At 43.3% G+C, this 13644-nt stretch overlaps 1 protein-coding gene across 2 annotated transcripts in view; it reads left to right on the forward strand.

Annotated features, from left to right (window-relative positions):
- Nucleotides 1-540: 540 nt before the first annotated feature.
- LOC109308453 (calcium-activated potassium channel subunit beta-2) overlaps nucleotides 541-13644 on the forward strand; it is a 183113-nt gene continuing 170009 nt past the window's right edge. For both annotated transcript variants that reach the window (XM_019532753.1, XM_019532755.1), the window contains exon 1: nucleotides 541-767. The gene's annotated coding sequence lies outside the window, so the exon portion shown is untranslated. The remainder of the gene's footprint in view (nucleotides 768-13644) is intronic.

Consider the following 13644-nt stretch of genomic DNA (forward strand, 5'->3'; position numbering starts at 1 on the left):
AGGTACAACAGGGCCAAAGTCTGTGCAGCTGTGCCAGTGGAGTAATTCCACTTATGTCAGTGAAATTATTCCAGACTGATGCTGCTGTAATAGAAAGCAGAGTTTGATCTCTGCTGTCTTTATCCATCTGAGGGATGCAATCTGGATTTCCCCTACCTTAAGAGTCTATCTTGACAAATATGCTTGAGATTCTCATTACTAACCTCATCTAAGAAAATTAACCTTTTTGGCTTCACCCTGGGGTTTTCCTGAAAGAGGAAAAAAGGATGGCAGCTACAGGTTGTGTATGCATGTCAGAAAAAGCCACGGCAAACACTCTCTGCTATTCATCTTTTTTGCAACAAGCAGCCAAACCGGTACACACTAGGGGCCGAATTCTGCCTCCGGCTGGGAGACAAGCTGGCTCTTTTCGAACCAGCTGACTAATCTCTACATGCAGGTATTTGTAAAAACTGCAGTTGGTTTGTCAAGCATGCACGTGGCGATTATCCAGGAATTTAAGCCTTAAACACAGCTATAATGTTAGAGGGAAGGTTTTAGTGCATTGTCGCTTTAAGTGTAAGTTCAGTGATGGGATGCTGCTTGCCTGTCGGAGAGTATTGGAGGCACAGAGCAGCAGCAGTGAAAAAGGCAAGTGTTTGAGTCTGTTTGATTCAGTATTCTGCCCTAGATGTTTTTAACAGTGCAGCCCAGCAGTCTCAAGAAGCCAAACTTCAACAGCAAACTTATACACAGCCCTAGGCTGTCTTTCCCGTCGTATGTTAAAGGTGAGCGAGTTTTCTTTAATAAGCTAGTTAAATTGTGGACTAAATTAGCTCCTACTTGGGAAAGGGCCAGCTGGCAACCTGGAAAATCAAGGACCCTCTGTGTGCCTCTTGAGAGGAGCTCCACGTACCAGGTCTAGGGCAGCAGTCACTTAATTCCCTTCCCTCTCCAAACAGCAGTCCCCTTCTACATTGATTGTGTCTTGTGAGTGATGCCGTGGCATCTACGATGCACAGCTGCAGTGAGACAGGAGAGAATACAACTTGATGTGATTTGATACCCGGTAGCACCTTCCTGCGCTGACAGATCCCCGAGCACTTCACAGATGGAGACTTTGTCAGCTACTTTAATGCAGGCCAGCAATTAAACCTGATTACAGTATAGCTTTGTATTTGGCCCAGAGGGACAGAGAGCTTGTGTTTGTCTGAATCACTGCTGCTAATATTAGTGAGACAGACGAATGCCAGTGATTCGATTACAGCTATTTACTTCTGTGGTCTGCAGAGAGAGGGATATGTCTAGGGATCCTAGCAATAGCTGTGATGAGTCGCATTTTCTTTGCTGAGGGATTACTTTGCACGCACTAGTGTTAGTGGGGGAGAGTTGCTTAAGCACACTGGACCATTAAGGGTTAATGAGCTATTTGACTGTGTTGTCTGTCAAGGAGGGTGAAGGGGGAGGCAGTGGGCAGCAGCGGAAGGATGGGAAACAAGCATTTGAGTCCTCTGTGCAAAAATAATAATGGCAACGCTGGAAAAAAAATAAGTAAATAGACATGCTGTGCGAGATAAATGGTACCCTGGGGATATTTGTTCCTGCACTATCAGATCCGTCATGCGTCCCCTAGAGGGTATAGCATTGGGGGTTTTTTACTAGCTTACTATACCAAGAGCTATATAGAACATGAACAAGAAAACTAAGTAAAGAAAATACCTCTTTCTTTTGGTGTCCAGTGACTGGGAGAGGGTGGGTGAGAGGAATGATTCAAGGCTTTGAAATGGAGTGTGTCTGTATCTGGAGGCATAGATGCATGTATTTATATCATAGAGCATAGACAGCTGTGTACCTGAAACCAGAATCCCTTCCACGGAGCCTGGTCCTAGAAACACTACCTAATCTCCCTGATGTCAGGGGGATGACTTGTTGTGTGAAGGATTATTTGCAGTGATAATGGTTTTGCAGGACTGAATTCTTGGGTTGTTTTATTTATTCAATATTAAAACATGTTGAGATTTTTAAGGACTGATGCACCAGCCCGAAAACCTTCGCAATGGGGAGACAGTTATCTGTGAACTATGGGACTGCGTGCATGAGCAAAGATTTCCAGGGGTCAGGCCTTTAATTCAGATGTACTCCTTAAATTGTAGATGTACTTTTTTAATGCTGTGCACATCTTTAAGTCCAGAAATCAGTTTAGCATAGACATTAAAACAGAGCAACAATTATAAACAGCTCAGAACAAAGGGAAGTTTAAATTGTACAGACAAATCCACTGATACATTTTACTCTTTTTTCCCCCTTTCTATATTAGAAATAAGTGGGCAAGTTATTGAAAAGTATTTTAAGTGGAAAAATAAGCATTTTTGGCAACAAAGATCAAGCTACAGAATTAAAATGATTAGAAATAAATAACAGCAAACAAGGTAATACAATGTAAAACCTAGCTAACTAGTTAGATACGTACTTTCATAGTTCATTTCACTGCATCATCTGCCAGTGAATTTTATATGGCCATGCATATCAAGTTTGAAAATGTAGTAGTGAAAATGGAAGCAAAAATGTGTTTTGTCAACAGGAACTGTATGTGTGCGCCCCGGGGCAGCATATCTAGTCTGGACTAAGGGCAGTGCTTTATCATGCTGCCTTCTGTGGACAATTTCTCTTTGAAAATATTTGCCAATGTTGAGTTCCATGTCAACTGCTTCCAAACACCTAATTATTTTTTGCTAAAGTCTTTTTACTCATAACCACTTTCCAGGCACTCTCTCACACTGTGGGGTAAAAGAGGGGCTGGCATTTTGTACCTGGGCTCTTGGAACAAGTTTTTAATCAATTAACATCTGAGAGTTTTGTATTTGGAGATAGGTGCTTCTCAAAATTGAGTAGGCTTGGAGTGTTGTTGCAACCATGATGGTCCAGGAAATGTACAAAAGGCAAGGATTTTTTGTGATATCTTTTATTGGACCAACTGTATAGCTGGGAGAGCTGTTGGACAAGCTCAGAACTGGCTAAGTTCCAAGGTCACTTGAGCCATAGAGACCTCTAACTTCCCCATTACCAGGAAGTTATGAGTAACACATTGTCATCAGTGAATGAGACAGAAGACTGGCTTAATTCTGAAAACAAGATGAAACAGAAGAGTTAAGACAGTGTTGGATGGTGGTAGGGAAACAGTATTGGTGTCAAACTGAGCTATGCCAACATAGTCTACACTCTGTGGTTCAGCTCTTTTTCCACTTCAAGAGCCCTCTGCTGCAGTCTTTAATCATAATTCCTGTGACTTCAATAGGAATTTTGCCTGAGTGATTTATATGCATAAATATAGAACCATTGCTCTGGTCCTAAAGACACTTCAGTGTTCAGTACAAGGGCAGAGCCCCCCTCTCTAGTGTAAAAGTGGTACAGAAGGCTACATGCCTGGTTACTACTGTTCCACTTCATCCCATTCCTCCCCCCTACACAATGTTACCACCAAGGGAATCTTCCTAGAGGTGCAAACAAACCAGGGAAGCAAATTAATATCAGGGACAATCCCATCTGAAATGGTGTGGGCAGAACACCATTCTTTATTTTAGACTACTAACAATTTCCCTCCAACCTCCCATATAACCTTTTTAACTCCTTGTGCCTATAAACTATGGTTTGTCCACCTCATCTTGTAGGCACTAGATTTATGACCCAGATACCTTATTCCAGACAGACCCAGACCCTCAGACCGACCACAACTTCTTCCATTTGACAACAGGTAAATTTTATTGATACACAGTGATAGCAGATAAGAATAGTGCAGGCAAGGCAAACAAAATAACCCTCCAATTCTGTATCTACCAGTCCTAGGTTCCACAGAGGGTACTGGTACATCTGGCTGGTACGTAAGCATCACTCTGTGGTCCTTTCTTAAATATCAGATGTCAGCAGCCTGGAAGTTGAGGGCTGAGTCCCCCTTCCCATTCCCAGTTGGTGGATGAGACAGGCTGTTGATGCACCCTCGGTCCATGGTGGCCTTGGGTTCCCCACTCGGGGACCCTTTGCTGCTCTTAGATCCCTCATTTTGTATTCTTTTTCTCCTCTGATGAGTCTTCATCACCAGGTACCATTGATTGGTTTCCCTGTGGTCATTATATTGTCCACATTCTGTTCTGTCAGCATATTCCTTTGTTTCCCAAACCCATCACATACACACATCTTAATGTGGTCATTTACTGGTGTCTTAATTTGGGTATGTCACAACCTCCTAATTTGGTCTGTCCACCAAAACTGGAAATCCCAAAGGCTCTGCAGCTGGTCACTGTGATATAGCCAACCCAACAAGCCTATCTCATGTTATGGATACACTGTGGTAAGTGTCTTCAGTTTCCCAGCCTGTAGGTCTGCTGGTTCTAGACACAAGGGCCTTGAAGGAAACTGTGTCACAAATAGACTTTTAGAAACCGATTAACCCATAGGCAGATTAACACATGAGCCAGCTAGGCCTGGGCCCAGGAGCACCCCTCCTCCTCCAATTGCCTGCAGGGGGGACAGCGGTGCCAGGTATATGATAGTTATTCATTTCTCATTCACTCACTGGCCAACCATGATCAGCAACGCAAAGCAAACAAGACGACCTATTTGCATAGGCCCCAAAACATCTTAATCTGCCTCTGAATTAACTCTTGCTGTTGCCTTGGACCATTCTTCTATTCTACCTACAAGCAATTCTTTAGACAAAATTGCTAAATATCATTTTCTAACTATCAATATCACCCAAGTATTATTTTTAATAACAATTTTCTTTCTTATGTAGCTCTTGGAGACCAACCAAGAAAAGACCTGTTTTGTGTTGGGCACCACACAAAGGCAGAGCAGCAGACGGTTCTTGTTCCAAAGAGCTGACAGGCTAAATAGATGTGGCAGAAAAGTGAGACTTAAAAGTACCTACTGTCTAAACATCCATCTCAACAATTAATTTCCATATAGATGGTGAAAAACAGAACATAGTGAGTATATTATGGTCGGCTTGGATCCATGAAATCCAAAAGAAGCAAAATTAGTAATACACTGAATTGGAACACATGCAGTTAACATGAATTCAGTGAAAATGGTGGGTTTGGGTAGAGAACTAAAATTTGGATCCATCTCTAAATGCGAGATCTGATCCTTTCGGGTACTGACCACCTCTAGCTGCCTTCAGCAGGTTTGACACCAGCTCCTCCCCCTTACCCTTGCATGTTTACAGATGGCTCCATGGTCCTAAATCTCATAGTCCAGGGCACTGTCTCCAGCAGCCATGGGGCAGAAGGAGCTCATCAGAGCACACCAGTGAGACAGTTTGCACCATCTACCTGTAGAGGTTCAGAGAGAAGTCAAGACATTGAGTGGCCCAGAGAATAGTGTTTTGTCTTTTCTACGAATCTAATTACTGTGAGGTGCAGAATTTGATTCAGATACTATTGTGGCAGTGCTTTCTGGTATTTTAAAGTCTCCTTGGTATTTAAGGAGAGGCAGCTGCTTGGGCATCTGCATTATCAAATATCAAGAGACTCGGGCTGCTAAAGCAGTTTGTTTATAAGGTCTCTGTGCTTAAATAGTCTATTGGACTGCCTTACCCACTTTTCTGCTGTCCTTCAATGCTTGATAATTTTAGGCTTCTATTCTCTTTTCCTGTTCGTTCACCTGCAGAATAGCGCAACGTAAATACCTACTCATCGTCACGCTGCCAAAGTAGCAAAGCAACATCTTTTTGAAGATTTGGCTCCAAATGGTCAGATATGAATGCTAGCTCTGAGCAGGGCAACCCCCCCAGACAGAAGCCTTTACTACCACCACCACCACCACCACCACCATCCCCCTTCACAATGAAGTATCATCATTGTGATAAAAATTGTAGCCCATGAGGTGAAGTAATGTCCCAGGACTAGGTGTTTGGCCACTGGATCTGTTTTGTTATGGACTATAGACAAGTCCCCAGCCCTTCTTTGGCCTGCACATGTGGAAGACAAGTCCTCTGCTTATAGAACTTGGCATAGGTCCAGTAGAGTCAATGGAGGTAAAGATCTGACCTGTGCTGCTTTTTGTACAAATCCCAGAAACTTGCCCTTTCTATCTGAACATCCTTTATTTTAGAATAAGAAAAATGGCTGTATTAACAGAAAAAAACATCCAAAGGTGAGGTCTGTGAGCATGAGCGCATGCATGCACACACTCGGTAACATGCTCCAGGAAGTCTGCCTTACAAAGCGTCATATCTTGCAGAGTGCCTAACATCTCTACTACTGTATCTACAAACCACAATAAAAATTATGGTCAGGCCACAGTTCAGATTTGTATGGTACTTTTTATTTATAGTTCTTAAAGCAGTTCCAGAAGTAGATACATGTCATTTTTCCCATTTTACAGAAGGGAATCTGAGGCACAGATGTGAGGCACTGCGTAGTCTTGAAAATATGCCTTGCTTTTCCTCACAGAGTCATTCAGAGTCTCTAATCCAAATTTATTGACTCCTTTAATCCAGTCGGCTCCCCAAGCCACATCACCTTCCCTAAATTTCCACCTTCTGAGCCAGCTCTAGAGCAGGGCTGGCATAACCGAGCAGGCAGCATAGGAAACTCCCTAGGGTGGCAAATTGTAGTGGGTGGCAAAAGCAATGCCTTGGGCAGACAAGCATCTCAGCTCAGCATGACATTGCCTAGGGCAGCAAAAATCCTTGCACTGGCCATGCTTGGGAGGTCCCTGCAGTGCTGTGTACTGCATCATGGAGCCTCTTCCTTCCTTTTTGCTCCCTGACCTTTCCACGTCCTAGTCTTTCATATCCAGCATCACCACACCAGCAGCAATAAAGCATTTCTTTGGGCCCTTATTTGGATGGGAGGCATTAGTCCAGGCCCATGACCAAGCTTCCAAATCCCCCAAAAACAGACCACCCACTTTAGGTATGCAAAATCCCTTGGCAAATATGAGAACAGGAAGCAAGAGTGAGCTTCAGCAAAGGATGAGTCCACTAAGGCCAAGCAGTAGCTGAGTAAAGAGGCAGAATAGATTAAAGGCGATACTTGAGCAGTGAAGAAAAAGCACTGTACTTCAAGTGATTTGGGGTGGGAAGGGGAGAAGATAAGGACAGAATTAGCCAGTAGTATCTCGATAAGGGTTGCTAGGTGAAGTAAAATTAATGTAAGAATAAGTGCAAGGGGCTTGAAATAGCTGTCAGGGCTGATGGAGAAAACAACTAAGACACCGTATACAAAATCAGAAAGCATCTAAATGGCCAATTTACCTTCTGCAGAAGGTGAATAACAAAATGCATTATCCATCACAAAGAAAGGAAATAACAGTAGCAATGATTGGGGCAGCGCTTCAGAAAATTATTGAACAAGCAAGAAGCGCCTCTGATCACGGCACTGTAAGAGGATAGTAAATGTGGAGAATTGCATGCAGAGATTAGGCTAACTTGGGCTGAGAATGTTTGAACAGTAATCCATTGCTTAACAAATGGGAAAGCAGCAGGCAGCAATTGCAGCTCAGCAGAAATGTTCAGAGTGGGAAACAGAAGTCTCTGCACTGTGGCCTCACAAAATCAGGCTTTGAAAGCACCTGTACTGAGACCCAGCCCAAGAAAAGTGGAAGCATGGAAGCATGAAATCCTGGCAGAGTCTTCTCTGGCAACTTATTGGTGGGAGTCTTCTCTGGCAACATATTTTGCACACTCCCCAAACAGAAACATGGAGAGGAGCTGGCACCAAGCAATTGTGCGAGCAGTTTTGTTTGCCCGGTTTTCTTTTTCTGTTGTTCCAATGTATCTTCATCCTTCAAGGATTTACTAAGAGGTGTCTGTCACACCAGAAATCATTTAATTTCATCATTGCTGCCAGAGAATTCAGAGTTTACACTACCCGTCACTGTGAAAGATGCTGCATGAGGCTGGATTTCCCCTCCAGCTAATCAAAAATAATTCACATCTTCAATCCAAGATGATGATATTATGAAGTCAGTGGAGTGGCACTTGCTAATGCCACCAGTGTGTATTTGAGCAAATGAACAGAAATAGTTTGGGGGCTCACTTGAATCTCTGTTGATAGCTATCTGGGATATTTCCTGTCATTGCTGTTCTTCTGTGCAATTTAGAGCCAGACATTGTTGAAATATGTGGAAGGCCTGATGTTTCTGGAAATTAGCTGTTCTTGGTGATGTATATGCTTCTGTGCAACAATGCAAGTGGCAGTCATTAATTAACTGAGGCATCCATAAGTGCAGCAAAACAGTAAGAACTGGAAACTGAGTGCAAGGAGCAGAAAGCGTTAATTGATCATCTTTACTTTTGCTGGAAAGTGTATATATTCTCTTTCCCATCCACCCCCAGAAAGTACAAAATGTAGCAGATGTTTTGAGAACAGCTAGCCAAATCCATCAGACTCTATATAAATAAAGGTTGAGTTAGTGAAGAAGGCTGCAGAATAATGTTTACAAGAGAAGAGCAAGAAGATTTCCGACACCTGGGCAACTTAATGATGGCAGATGGCAAAAGCTGAAGGAAAAGAGAAGGAGCAATGTATACTACCAGCTGTTGAACAAATGGGGTTGTAGAAAGACCTCCATTGAAACTCCATGGGAGGAATTTAATGTAGACATTTCTAGAGAAAGAGTAGTTTAAATATGCGAGCGTGAGAGGACTGCTTTTTAACTCTACAGACAAATATTGTCAACAGTACCCAATGGGCTGTCAACCAAGAACATTTTCACAGCAAGCAGCCATCCATTTGCATCAGATACCATTGGTGTGGGAGACTCCAGTTTCTGGGTCACTTAACAAGGCTCCTAACACAGCTGTTTTTTCTTAGACAAATGATTCTAAAAGGACTAAGTGAGGAAAAAGCAGGCAAGTGACATAATGGAGGACAATTGAGCAGGATGTGGAAGTGATGAGTAACTCACACGACGCAATACAAATCAGTTAAATGAACAGATTTCCCAGCATTCTGTTGTCCAAAGTCAGAGGACTAAAAAGACTCTGAAATGAAGTGCATCAATTCAGGGGTGACTTTTGGACCAGATAACTTCCATTAGTGTTAATGAGAGCTTTATATGTAAATCTCCTTCTTCACGGAACACAGACCACTAAAGATGTAGGTCATAACCATTCACCCATGAGATTATGGCTTCGTCTTTGCTGCTAAAAAAGTGTGTTTTCACTGTGGGATAACTAATGCCCACTACCTCTCACACTATAAAATCCTAGTTGATACAAGGCACACCTCAGAATAAACTAGGGAAGGTAAACCATGGGTAAAGGCCCCTATTAAGAGCTGGGCTAGGGACAGACATTATAAATAAACCAGTTTAAGCGATCAGAAACTGGTTTAAACCTGTAACAGAACAAAAGTTTAGTGCACATAAACCAGTTTCAAAATGACTGGAACTGGTTTCAGATAAACCTGGTTGAATGTATTATCAGACTTAACTTGATTTGGGTCAAACCAGTTTATGCAATGTCTGTCCCAGGCCCCTTCCTGGTTTAAGTTGAACCAGAATCCCCCAGCATCCCAGATACTTTGCAGCCCTAAGCTGGGATGTCTGCTCCAGAGAACAGGGCTGACCCCGCCCCTCTGCTTCCACGGAGACTGCAGGCACAGCAGGATCTGCCTGACTTCCCCCTGCCTCCTCCCCACCCACCACCCCCCTCCTTGCTGCTCAAGCAGGAATCTCTTCCCTCCCTCCCATCTCCCACAGCATGGACCCCAACCCCATGGACCATAGGCATGTGGTATGCTAGCTAATGCCAAGAGGTGTCTGTGTGTGTGTGTCTCCACTTTCACTGGGACAGGCAGACAGAACAGTGTCTGGGAGCTAATCAACAGGTCAGCTGCTAATGCCCCTCCTTTCCTTCCTTGGAATAAGCTGTTTAAGAAGAGCTTGAACTAGGGAGGCTACAGAGAGAGGCTTTTGTTTTGTTGATGGGCTGATAAAAACTGTGTTATAAGCCTCCTGCTGGATCCCTCTCCAGGGATTCGCAGACGGTATGAAGAAGCAGGGAGAGGGAGATTGAAAAGCTCTTTATCATCAACAGATGCACCCCCTGTTTGCCTCAGAGAGCTAGCCAGGGGCTGAGGTCTAGCAGCATTCCTGCCCCTTGGGCAGTAAGCGGGGAAAAGCCTGGGACAGTGCAGGCAGAATGCGGGTTTACACCTCTCCCTAATTGGAGCATCCTGCCTGGGGCCTGGACACCACCCCCCACCCTACCCCCAGCTCAGCACTGTGGAAGTCAAGGGAGAGCTGCTCTAGTGCCCCCCCAGCTTCTAGCCTGAGCCACTGCAGGCATGTGCCTGTATTTCCTTAGTCCAGAGGGAATGTCTTTACATTTGCAAAGCAGTTCAACCTAGGCAGGTTAAATTAACCTGCAAAGATTGAATCAATTCAGGCTTAGTCTTTTTGAATGACTGTCCCTAGCCCTGCAGGTGGGCCCAAAGCATCAAAGCACATCATTGAGATATGCCTCAGGATTTAAAGATCCCCAAAGCTGAAGAATACAAAGTTTCATGTATTCTTGTTCCCCCAGCTATTTCCCTAAAAAGCATAGACTCCAGTCTGAATTTAGGTTCAAACTTCCACAAAGTTCAAGAGTGGTCAGGTTGGAGTTCAGATTTTGACCTCTCTCATTTTAGCAGTCCATTCATTATTTAAATTTACTTCTCCTTCTACAACTTATTTTATATTCACAGTGCAGTCTATGCTGGTGCTACCCAGACTTTGGGTACTTTGACAACTGAGACTAACATTATATAAACAAACCTAACCTTGATTGGCCATCAGTGGATTATTTTGGTGCTTATTCCATAGCTGATCATACCAGACCATCTACTGGATTAGTGAAAAACTTCCTACTGCTGGTTCAGATGTGGATACCCTTTAAAAGTGACTCAGCATGGGGCTAAAAAGAATAGTACCTAATAAATATCCAACTTCAAACCAAATTCATATGGTTCTTAGGAAATTTTGTCACTGCAGGAGAAGAAGAGGTTGCTGCATTTGTAACCTGCAATATTAATTATATTGTGAACTTCCGTATGTAATTAGAAATATGTATTTGTAACAGATAGTTACACTTTCTAGTTATGTATTTATCAAATCCTTATAATTAGGATGACTCATAATGAAATTATGCATTAGTTGTTCCATTCATTACGCTGCTTGACTTACAGTCAGGATGCAGACTACAAATCCTCTGAATTCCTTATCTCCTTCATCTCTCCTTGCCCATTTCAGAAGCCAATATTGGTCAAAAATGGAAAGAAGAGTGCAATCCAGTTTATGTGGGATTTCTCATAAAGGATCAACTCTTGCAAACTGCAAAGCATCATCAGCTCCTAGTAGTGTTCATTTGGTTTTTGCATGTAATTTAAATTAAGAGCACATATGAACTGCCTATTTTTCAGGACATTTCTGCTCTGGGTTATTCAGAAAGTACATATTTTACCTAGCCATATAGAAATTATCATATTAAATCAAGTTAGTGGTTCATTTAGTGTTGAATCTTAGTGGCCAGACCAGATGCTTCTGAAGAAGATAAAACACATCCTCGGTAGACAATTATGAACTAACCTGTCCTTGAAGATTCTTATTAACCCCAGTCTGCTAGCAGTTGGCTTTGGGACTGAAAAAAATGCCTTTCTAAAACCTCATGTCAAGTAACTCCATCTCTTTGTCTATATTGGGCATGTCTACACATGCTTTTACATGCATCTAAACTTAATGCACATTTGTCTAATGTGCATTAAGGTGATTTAGTCACACATCTACATGTGCACACACTAGAGTGTATTAACGCGGTGTGCGGACTGACTTGGGACTAAAGCTAGTCCCAAGCAGGGTTGCCATACACAGCATTAATGCGCCTTATTGTGTCTGCATGTGCGTTAAGGCACTTTAGCTATTCTTGCCTAAATTTGATACCTGCTTTTGCAGGTATCAAATGTGGGTGTCAATAGCCTAAAATTTCCATTTTAAGGCACATTAAGGGCACACACATGTAAACCCACACCCTTAACGCGCCTTAAAAATGGCTAATGCTCTTTACATTGGCACATGTAGACACACCCACTGTTACTTAACTCTTACAGATAGTTTTAACTATGCATCTCATAGTACTAATATTTTACCATTTTCCAACTGTTTCTAAGCTTTTGGTCTCAATGGTGCTTTGTGGCAAGGAGTCCCATGGATTACTTATGCATTGTAAAGAAAAAACTAATGCTTCTGCCTTTCAAACTGGGTGTTTTTCACTTGCAAGTAACATCCCTCTAAAGCTGTACCGTGAGGAAAGAGAAATGGAAGGTAATTATTTCTCATTAGGGCTTCATTTTTCCTAATTTGTAGCAAAAACAAGACTGTGTCAATAGAGTTCTGACTTCCTGTGGCTTTCACCTGCAGAGTCTTGGGATGATTAGCACGTGAAGATGGGAAGATTTGTTTACTTCCTCATCCTATTAATTCCCTTCTGTCTCCTTTTCAGCTGAAGCTCTTCTTCAAGCCTGCTTCCTCCTGTTCTGTGACCAAAGGAGATACTACTCATCTCCTAGCTGGCTTCTCACTTTGAGAGGTGGAGAATAGTATCTGCCATCTTTGCTTTCTTCACATGCCTGTCAGCCCAACATCTAGGCCTGGGGTGGCTGTCCCCTCTTTTCCAGTCCTTCTCCCAGTCTTCCTGGGAATGTGTGCCACTGTCCCCAAAGGCCATGGTGTTGATCTGAAAGCCCCTAGCAAAGGAGTGTCTCATCAAGGGTGGATCCAGAGGGGTGCAGTAGGCTGGCTGCAATGATGGACCAGATCCTGTGTTTGATCTACCCTGGAATGACTCCCGTCAGGTTTCAGGGATTTACACCGAGTCAAAGAGCTCAGAATTTCTCCCTGAGGATGTGTGAGGGGTTAGTCTTCGGGCAGTAAAAGTAATTTGTTCTAAATGGTCACTCAAATCTTGGCTGTTTGGGAAAACTCTCAGCAAAGTATTCAGCTGGGGCTCATTGTGGGATGGGGTTTTGTGACATGGCTATTTTCCCCTAGGAAGTGGACACAAACCACAAAGGCTACCAAACCCCTTTCCAGCATTTCAGATGCTTGGCAGAAGTCTGTAGACCAGTAGAATGGCCCAGATTCGAGCCAATGATGTACACTGAGGAAAAGGCTTCCCATCCCTTGTCCCGTTTCCTGTGCTATCAGGTTCCTACACATGATAAAGCTAAAACATATTCTTTTTCTTAGCATGCTGGTAACCTTCTTTTCCAAATTATATTCAGGAATGAAGGTGAAGAGTTTCATAGTTGATAGGTTCAGAAGGGACCTGAGCAGATCATCTAGTCCGACCCGCTGCCACGGCAGGAAAAAGTTCTGGGGTCAAACAACCCCAACAAGGTGTTCATCTAACCTCCTCTTAAAGACCCCCAGGGTAGGAGCCAGCACCACTTCGCCTGGAAGTTGATTCCAGATCCTAGCTGCCCTGACCGTGAAGTAGCGCCTCCTGATGTCTAGTCTGAATCTACTCTGCCAGCTTGTGACCGTTATTTCTAGTCACTCCTAGTAGTGCTCGGGGGAACAGGGACTCCCCCAATGCCTGCTGGTCCCCCCGACTAGTTGGTAAATGGCCACTAGATCCCCCCCCAGCCTTCTCTTGTGGAGGCTGAACAGGTTCAGGTCCCG

The sequence above is a fragment of the Crocodylus porosus genome, unplaced genomic scaffold (assembly GCF_001723895.1).
Source record: "Crocodylus porosus isolate Cpor-Errol unplaced genomic scaffold, CroPor_comp1, whole genome shotgun sequence".
Lineage (NCBI taxonomy): Eukaryota > Metazoa > Chordata > Crocodylia > Crocodylidae > Crocodylus > Crocodylus porosus.